This window comes from Squalius cephalus (genome assembly GCF_949319135.1).
Source record: "Squalius cephalus genome assembly, chromosome: 11".
NCBI lineage: Eukaryota > Metazoa > Chordata > Actinopteri > Cypriniformes > Leuciscidae > Squalius > Squalius cephalus.
Genome location: NC_137132.1, coordinates 31,205,241 through 31,215,974, shown reverse-complemented (window position 1 = coordinate 31,215,974; position 10,734 = coordinate 31,205,241). Strand labels below are relative to the sequence as shown.

Sequence of the window (10,734 nt, the reverse complement as noted above, 5' to 3'; positions counted from 1 at the left end):
AGACGTGCTAAAGACGTCATTCTTAGACATCCAGAAGACGTCCTCACAGGAGCCAGAATGAAAGTTTTTTTGACGTCTTTTCTGGACATTTTATAGACGTCAATTAAAGACGTGCTAAAGACGTCATTCTTAGACATCCAGAAGACGTCCTCACAGAAGCCAGAATGAAAGTTTTTTTGACGTCTTTTCTGGACATTGTATAGACGTCAATTAAAGACGTGCTAAAGACGTCATTCTTAGACATCCAGAAGACGTCCTCACAGAAGCCAGAATGAAAGTTTTTTTTACGTCTTTTCTGGACATTGTATAGATGTCAAGTAAAGACGTGCTACAGACGTAATTGTTAGACATCTAAAGGCAGCCAGAATAAAAGTTGTATTAGACGCATTTTCTGTAGTAGAAATGTCAAAGACTGTTAAAGACCCATACTGACATGGAAATCCCATATGTGCATTTTGCAAGGATCCAACTTTAAAAAATATTTACTTACAAATATTTATAAAACAGTGGTTGAACTTGTGAGTGAGCTAGTTCTCACTGAGAAAAACCCAGTTACTCCTTGTTAATGGTTGTCGTGTCATGAAACTGCAGACACACAGACCATAGACCTAAATAAGATTTTAAAGAATATTGATAATATTGTATATTCAATTAAATAACTGTGGTGTATATACTTGCATTTGTATATCTTAACAATATAACTGTAATAAACTGCTTATCATTTTCCTGTAAACCAAACTAATCACTCCAAGAAATCAACTATTTAAATCTCAAAATATATTTTTATTACTATTTTAAAACTTAACAGCCGAAAGAGTAAAGTATAAATTAACACAATAAAACTTAAAAGCCAGAACAGTAAAGTTGTAAATTAACAATTTCCCTTTAAATAATCTATAAAATGTTGTTAAAACAATATAACATAACAGTTAACAAAATATGGCTGCTATAAGGTTCACAAGCTTCATTTATAGCAGCAAGCAGTTTCAGATGATCGGCTGCAGACTTTATTTGGGCCTCTGTTGCAGCTGAGTCCCATTTCATGACAGCAGCTACAATCAAAGCAAAAAAAATCCACATGTAAAATAAATAAATACAAATGCCACTGTTGTGGTTTAGCTTATAGCAGAGATACATAGTTGAAAATTTGAGTACTCGAATCAATTAAATGAAATAAATCACAAATCAAGTAAAATTACATCAAGCCTGATATAAGGCATTCCACACACACACACACACACATAGGGGCCATTTACAACTTCATGCGATTTTAGTGATCGGATATCTATATGATCTTGAAAAGACAAGGTGTAAATGCCCTCCGAAACGCATTCGTGACGCATTTGAATCTGAATGCTCAAACCATTTCAGGAGGAGGTCTGGGCCGCATTCCAGAAGAAACTGGATAAGTGTAAATGCATCTGGTTGTTGAAACCACATATGTAAATTTTACTCCTCCCAAAAACGCTCTAAAATAAAGGTGTGAGAGCGTGTTATAGGCTATATATGTCATGTTATAGCCAGTTATGACGACGCTACTGCCGCATCACCGCTGACCATCTAACGTTATTCATCAAGCCAACGTGCAAACTATCGCAAATCAAAGTGAAAGTAAGTCCCTGATGCTTAACACAGTTATCATCTTTAAAAGTAAAGAAACGAAATGATCTTACCAGGGCTGTTGCGCTCTCTCCTATTGCGGTCTTTGATTTAGAAATTTTAACGGATGATCAATAAAATGCAGCTCATATCTGTTGCTTTCGGTGACGTGAACGCCATTAAATTTGCATAGCGAGGGAATCGAGGGAATTATGTGACCAGGTGTAAATGGAATTGTTGTGATAAAACAGATAGCTATCCGATCTGAGAAAACGCATCAAGTGGCCAGGTTTAAACAGCCCCATATACACACACACACACGCACATATTAGGAGTGTAAGTTAACGGTTCACAAAATTCATGGTTCGGTTCAATACGATACACTTGTGTCACGGTTCGGTACGTTTTTGATACAGGAAAAAGAAAGAAATACCAGAGAAATTTTTAACTTTTTTTGTATTAAACCTAACATCATAAAGTATGATTTTTCTTTTTTTTTTACTTTGAGGAATGATGAAGCTATAATTGACTCTTAGAAGCATGTAAAACAGCTCCTTGAAAAAATGAAATGTAATATTGTAGTTATAAACAAAGGTTTATTTTAGTTCAGATTAACATTTGAGGGCAGTAATTTTATTTATGTCAAAATAAAACCAACGTAATGTAACTTGAAAGCATTATAGCCTACTATTCCTGCCAAACTTCCATGGTTACAGTTAGTGTTACTACAGTAAATCCATGGTGAATGTTGCTGATCTGTGGACACTGGATTGTTCATTCATGGCACAATGTTTCCACGTCAGCGCTGTTTGATCCGTTAATAACAGAGAAATATGAATGCTTCTCACTAGATCTCGCAGCGATGTTATTACTTCAGTGGGGATCTCTTAGCGCCGTGTAGTAACAGTGTCGCTTGATCAAGATTGGCTCGCGCTGCACTGGTCCAAACTGATAAACGGCCCGTGAAGCACATAATAACAGCACCTGCTTTCTGGTCAGTTAGCCTACAGTACCTGCTTTTTTTGTGGTAACCAAATCTTTTGATTGTGAGAGAGCCATGTGTTAAAAGTCAGATGGCACTTAAGCTACTTTATGATTTGCCCTATGTCTGAACAAAAGAAATTAAAGTTAACCATCTATACCATATTGAATTGCATAGCATCATATTTTTGCAATGTGTTGAATCGAAATCGAATCGCACCGGATCGTAATAATAGTGAATCGTATTGCATTGCATCGGTAGCTGGCAGCTGCTTCTGTATCATTAATGTATTGTATCGTTGGCTATGCATCGAGATGCGCATCGTATCGGCCTCAGTTATGGAGATGCACATCCCTAATACCTACATAGGAAAAGTAACTACATTTACATACTGTGAATCGTTTTTTTATTTATCGAGAATCGTTTTTGAATCGAAAATCGCAATTGTATCGAATTATGACATTTTCTTAATCTTACACCCCTAATATAAACACATACATATAGTACTTTGGAGACCAATTGTGTTGAAATAACATTGAGACAAAGGAGGTAGAGGACGAATACTCACTTCTCTTGGTAGCTGTTCTGATGAATGACGGATCCTGACCACAGAAAGATAAAAGAGAGAGGTAAAAGGGGGGAATTAATTAGCATGGGTCACATTTCATTCGTTTTGTCTGGTATCTAAAACTTATGTCTGATAGAAAAATGTGCATCACCAAAAGAAGGAACATGTAGATTAACACAGTGGATCTGTCCAAATGGTAATCATTTTAATAACGTTGTCATCTGAACAAAGAAAGAACTCTTCCGTTTTTAGTACATTGTTGTTGTGTAAAAGTTCCTTAAGTTTGTGTGTTCTTGACGTCTTTTCTTTTAACCCTGCAGGTAGTTACATTAACGCATCTATTAATAAAAGTTTTACCTATGGAACTTCGGTATGATGAAAATGTGTGTAATATAGCAAACCCAAACAAACAACTCAATTATTCTATGTTAAATGGAACTCTTCCACCATATCTAGTTTTAAAATGAATCACAGGAACTTGCCATCCTAGGTCACATTACCATAAATATAATATATAAACGGAGCAATTCCAAGAGGGTCCTCACACCATCGGTGCTCGGGCCCTAAAAATTACTATAAGATAAAATTACTTCAGTTAATTTACCATCGCATGCATGGCCCCCTTTGCTAACCCTTTTGTGGAAGGGCTCGTTGTGAAGGGATTTAGATGTTTGCTTGGAACACCCCTTTAATTGTACATTTATTAAATCACATGTAAGGTTAATAAATAATACTAGGTAAAGGAGAGCAAACTGATTCCCCCTTCATTTTATCTACCTTATGCCGATCGAAAGGTATATGATTTTCTTTCTTCAGATGAAAACACATATTTTAGAAAAAATAAACTAGACTTTTAGAAATATTATCCATCTCTTGTGTTTGTGTGTCAAATAATGCAAGTGAATAGACACCAAAATGCTGAAGGTCGAAAAAGTCCAAGAGCATTGCTCACATGATAAGTCTGACATGATAAGTCAGAAAACATGATAAGTCTCACATGATAAGTCAGAAAACATCTTGTGTGAACAACACAGCAAGCTGTGAGTATAGGCTGTATGAAGTTTCTGGCGTATGCACTTGCATTATATTGGCTTAGAATAATGGATAATTTAAAGAAAAAAAGAGAGAAGAAAAAAAGAGATAATTTTTTAATTTCGGAGTGCATTGTGCCTTTAAAATTGACTGCGGATTTAGATACTGGGTAACACTTTATTTCGATAGTCCACTTTAGACATTCTACTAACTATAAGTAACTTTGCAACTACATGTCAACTATCTGTCATTAGAGTATTAGTAGACTGTCTGCTTAATATTTGCTAACACTCTGTTTTGTTGGTCCCCTAACAGACATTCTACTGACTATAAGTTACTTGGCAACTACAAGTCAACTTATTCTCCTAACACGAATCCTAACATCTAAACTTAACCTACCAGTCTATTGACTGTCTATTACAGCCTACTAATACTCTAATGAGAGTTAGTTGACATGTAGTTGAAAAGTTATAGTTAGTAAAATTTCTAAAGTGGACTATCAAAATAAAGTGTAACCAGATACTGCAGTGGATACTTACTAGTGATGGACTTGTTTCTCTGTTGGTGCCTATTCTGCTCCGTAAGTCCAATGCTTGATCTAAAAATATATTTTTTTTTAAAAAGAGTGTTAATAGGATTATTGATCGGGTAACATAGGACCATTTTTTTAATGTTCCATAAGTATTATATAAATCTGGAGAACCCTTACTAAAAATTAACACTGTTTTGCGACACTAACCAAATGATAATAAATTATTGTAATACGTAAAATAGGAAAGAGGCCGCACTATGCATAAACTTTTATTTGCAAAAACACGTTTCGGCGTGTGCCTTCATCAGTTTGCACGCGCCGAAACGCATTTTTGCAAATATAAGTTTATGCATAGTGCGGCCTCTTTCCTATTTTACGTATTACAATTATCCAGGCCAGCACTCTAAAAGTTTATTAATATATGCAGTGAAGCCTGCTCCTATACTCACTTAATAAATTATTGTATTAAATCCACCATAAAAACATGGTTTCTACACTATAATAAATAAAACATGGTTAATTTAGCAAATGTCCTTAAAGGATTAGTTCACCTCAAAGTTGAAAATTGTGTCATCAATTACTTACCCTCAAGTTGATTTAAACCTGTATGGATTTCTTTCTTCTGCTGAACACAAAGAAAGATATTTTGAAGAATGTCGGTAAACAGACACTTGGGTCCCATTGACTTCCATAGTAGGGAAAAAAAATACTATGGAAGTCAATGGGACCCAAGTTACAGACATTCTTCAAAATATCTTTCTTTGTGTTCAGCAGAAGAAAGAAAGAAAGAAATTCATACAGATTTGAAACAACTTGAGGGTGAGTAAATGATGACACAATTTTCAACTTAGAGGTGAACTAATCCTTTAAAAGAACAGCTCATCAAAAAAAAAAAAAAAAATAGAGTTATCTCATTATGTAGCTTACTCACCCTCATGTTGAAATTTTATGAGATTCTTATGTAGAACCATAATTAAGATATCTTGAAAAATGCCTTTTATTTTTGTCATACAATGAATATAGCCTAGCCTAGTTGTTTTATTCCCAAAATTCTTGTGTTTCACAAAAGTAAGTTATAGAGGTTTGAAAATACTTTCATTTTGAAAGACATTTATTTTTGGGTCAGCTAGGCCTGTAAACTCAAGAAGATAAAGCTTGTCTGGAGGGTTTGAACCAGTGCATTTGAGCAGAGTTTACATGTTCTGCCTCTATTTCACGTGTATTTTATGACAATACTCACCGCATCTGAACATCGTGTGGCTGGATAATATTTATTCCCAAAATGCCTGGATCATGAAGGAAACACACACATCAATATTAGTTGTTTTACTTACTAACGGAGACATTTGCAAAAGTTTGCAAAATTGACTCACCAGCTCCAAAACATATTACAACTCGTTAATTTAACTGATCGGTTAGCCATCCCGCGATCAACAATAGATTCAAAAGCCTAGTTTGCAGATTCTTAGAGTAAGACTGTGGCAGTTCCTTTCTGTCTAAAGATACAATATTCTCAGTTCAATTCACTCGTAAAGCATTTATTTTTTATCATAAAGTTAGACAAGTTAACCTTACACATAGCAGCACATAACATTAATACATTGGGAACACCGTATGCACTAATAATATTGCTCTAATCGCGTTTAGATTCTCAATTTAATACACTATATCTTGATGTAGCAGAATTTGTATAAAATAAAGTTATTTACCTTCCGTAGATTGCAATATGTGCGTTGTTAAAATTCTTTGTCCATTTTTGTTCTTCATTTACATCCAGCAACACCCAGCAACTCGCTCAAAATAAACATTTAGCAGTCCGATGTAAAATAATCCATGTTTTAAACGATGTAAAACCCACAGAATAGGCTAATATTGAAGATCCCGCGCAGCAGCAAAGCAAACACCGACTCGCTCAACTGACGTTTATTCAAACTTGACTCGTAAAGGCGCGCATAGTTGTCATTGGCTAGATTCCTGGATGACAGTCAGAATAAACAGAGAATAACCAATCATGCTCAAAACAGCTATGAGAGACAGCCAATAGTGTGGCAACATTGCAATTACAGGAAAATATGAATATATATATATATATATGAAGAGCTCTTTTCCAAACCGGGATAAACGCCATTTTTTAAAAAAAATAGTTTGTCATGTCATTTTGCTGTGTACTGAACCTATTAACTGCTCCATCAACGTTTCATGACAAATCGCTATATTTCCTTGTTTAAAATGTACTGCAAGATGCAGTTTCTTTCCAAAACGAGATAAGCGCCGAACCTATTTTTAGCCTAAACGGGATATATCCTCTCGACCAATCAGAATTCGGTGAGCGTTCTACGCAATCCAAATAGGCGGCGATCTGAACAGAGGTTTGTTACTTTGTTTTTGTTCATTCATTCCTCAAAATGAGTGCTTTAAACTGTAGTAACACTTTTGATGGCCTTGATGAGCCAGTGAGACCTACACCTGGGGGTAGAAAACGCAGACTGGACAAAGAAAATCACAAAAAAACAACAAAAAAAGAAGGTTCGTCACTCGGGTGGCGCGTTAATACCAACAGTGGGATGTCAACACAAAGCTGCCGCCAAAGGTTTCTGTCAGGCCGAGAGGCTGTCGCCGGACGATCTGATGGTCAATTTCAACTATTTTTATGAAAAACCAAACAAGGTTGACCAGGACCAGGCCATACTTCATCTCCTGGACATCACGCAAGTGACAAGGAAGCGTCCGAAAGTCCAGGACATTAACAAACAAAAAGACCGGAACGTATCTGTTAAGTAAGTTACAGTCTTTTGTGCAACAGACATCCGGAGAAAGTGCCCGTTTGCAAGGCGACCTTCATAAAAGTGTTTGGTGAGTAAGTTAGGCTACAACTTTCGTTTCAGAATTGACTCACTAGTATAATACCGTTTTGTAGGTTTCCCCCTCACGATAAAGATATTTTCCTGTAAAGAAGCCTGCTAACGGCAGGGCTGCCAACTCTCACGCACAGAAAAATTGCGGAGCAAAGAGGTACTTTTAATATTAAACTAATTCTCAGCTCTTAGATTCCGTCAATTTAATTACGAAATTCAGACAAAAATACGTTTGGCGCTTGTAAATGTGACGTGACAGATCGCGGAGCGCCTCAGTTCAAGTGCACGTGAACCGATCATCTGTTACTTTTTTATTTAAAGATGCAGTACAACCATGAGTACAACTTACCGAAAGTATACATAATATCGACCAATTAGTGTTTTTCAACCACTGAAAGAGGTCAATATAACAGCAGGAGAACAATTTTATTTTAATTTATTACTGACTGACTTGCATATTGAATATCGTTATCATTATTGAATATTTTTAATAATTTGTTTTTTTTCATGCATATGTAGTGGACATATTGGTCCTATTTGTTACAGGTTTGACACTTTACTAAAAATGACTCTAAATGTATTACTTAATAGCTTAAAAAAAAAAAAAAAAAACTATTACTTTTTTCAGGTTCGGCACCAAATGACTATTAGCCTAAATGTGTTACTAAATGATTTGAATGTATTTTTAACATTGTTGTATTTAAGGACTGGTATTTCTATGTGTGTTATTTTAAAATGATTTGTTTTATGTGGTGGACAATATTAGAACATGTCACTGGAAATATTTATTTTATTTTTACTATTTATTTTATTTTACTATTTATTTTATTTGGCTTTTATTTATTTCATGCATTTGCACTTATTTAATTTATATTAATTTATACGATGAGTACCTGATTATATGTTGAACGTTCTCTTGTTTGTTGGTTTTTTTAAAAGACAAGCCATCATTTTTTTCCAAAAATTTATGGATTTATAGCGTTTTGAAAAAAAAAAAAATTAACTTTGAATTTATCATCAACAAAATTGATGTTTGATTTAATAATCATTGTTCAACATGTTCAGACTGAGCCAAAAAAAACATTTTAACAGGATAAATTGAATATTCACAAAATGTGTGGGTCTAGGTAAAAAATGTAATTTTCCTAAAAACTACTGAAATGGATTTATCCCGTTTTGGAAAAGAGCTCCTCATATAATGTGCTATTTATTTGGTTGTATTTGTAGGCTGGCTGTATATTTAATCAATTGGTTAAATTGTTTTTTCATTGCAGTGCATGATTAAAAATTAAACATTAAAAATTAAAGATTAAAAATACTGTAAGAACTTACAGTAACTGACCATATATAATATGTATTTACCACTGTTCTGATAAAGCGCAATTTAATAGAGCAAACAGTGTATTAAACAGAGCAAACACTGCATATATTCATATACAATTCTGTATGTAGATCTATATGAAAATCTAATGAATTGGTATCATGGTGGTGACAGTTACATTCATGTGACCCATAATGACCCTTTTACACTTTCACAAATTCTTGACCTTTCCTTTAGAAACACTCTTATGCCTAATAATGTCAACATCCTTTTTCACCCTGTGTGGCACTGGTACACAACCTGTTGGTTTAGAGTTAATCCTCTGTCCAACGCAACACTTTGGTAACATTGGCATAATTATATACAAGTTACAACATAATACCCCGGGTTTCACACTTTCACAGGCAAGATTTAAGCCTGTAGTCCCAGACTAAAATGCATGTTTGAGCAGTATTACCTGCAAGCAACTGACATATCTTATGGCAGTGCCATTGTTTTGTCTCAAGATGCACGCCAGTAATGTTTTTTTTTTTTCTAAGGCACATTTTTAAAAGCTATAATTAAATACCCAAATTGAACTATAAGGACAAATCCTGGCTTTTCTAAACCATGTCTGTGAAACTGGGTCTGGGTTAGAAATTAAGGGTTAGGTTAACCCTAACCCTAACCTTAAGACTTGCCTACAGACTTTTATTTAACAGCATGGTGTTAACTGCAGTGGTTAGGCCTTTAGCATTGCTAAAGGACAAAAATCTTTTCACTGTGACAGTCTGTTTAGTAAAGATTGTTTGTATGGATTGTCCCTAAACTAGAGCTATTGATGCATTCAAAACATACCTGTATCATAAAGATCGTATTTACAAATTGAACATACATGAACGCCGCCACAATGATGAAAATATGAGTAGGAAGCTTGGGATTTTCTTTTAGCCCGATCTTGAAGAGTTATGAGTGTGTCAGTGAGAAACATGTAATACCACAATACTTTGGTATTTAGCAGTTACATTGTCAGGCTTTTCTATTTACGATGAAGTAAGCTAATGCCTGCACAAAATATGACAGTATTATAGTATTACAATATAACATGTAATGATACATTTTACAGTGGCTTCATAAATTAATTTAAAACATAAATAGTAAAATAGTAAAACCTCATGAATACAAACTTCCCAGGAGGACTTAAAAGCATCATGTGTGCATCATGAACCCTGTTGGTGTCTGACCAGCAAGATCAATTTAACAGTTAATGATATAGTCCGTAAATTAACAGTCAGTTAATTAATAGATATTGTTTGTCATTTTGTTCTGAACTAGTTCTGGCTGTCAGTGGACGTTTAGATTATGGCCGGATTGGACATCATTATTCACGTCATTTATGGACTGTTTCTGGATGTCAACGGACGTCCAGATTATAGCCAGTATGAACGTCTTTTCTGAACTAGTTCTGGCTGTCAGTGGACGTTTAGATTATGGCCGGATTGGATATCTTTATTCACGTCATTTATGGACAGTTTCTGGATGTCAACGGACGTCCAGATTATAGTCAGTATCAACGTCTTTTCTGAACTAGTTCTGGCTGTCAGTGGACGTTTAGATTATGGCCGGATTGGACATCTTTATTCACGTCATTTATGGACAGTTTCTGGATGTCAACGGACGTCCAGATTATAGTCAGTATCAACGTCTTTTCTGAACTAGTTCTGGCTGTCAGTGGACGTTTAGATTATGGCCGGATTGGACATCTTTATTCACGTCATTTATGGACTGTTTCTGGATGTGAACGGACGTCCAGATTATAGTCAGTATGAACGTCTTTTCTGAACTAGTTCTGGCTGTCAGTGGACG

The 10,734-nt window shown here is 35.1% G+C and overlaps 1 long non-coding RNA gene across 1 annotated transcript; it reads right to left on the bottom strand.

Annotated features, from left to right (window-relative positions):
* Positions 1-994: 994 nt before the first annotated feature.
* On the bottom strand, positions 995-4,780 carry LOC307167026. Its single transcript, XR_013822727.1, has 3 exons — positions 4,721-4,780; positions 3,150-3,183; positions 995-1,052 (listed from the first exon to the last, which is right to left on the bottom strand). It is a non-coding gene; the product is annotated as an uncharacterized lncRNA (long non-coding RNA).
* Between the last annotated feature and the right edge of the window lie 5,954 nt (positions 4,781-10,734).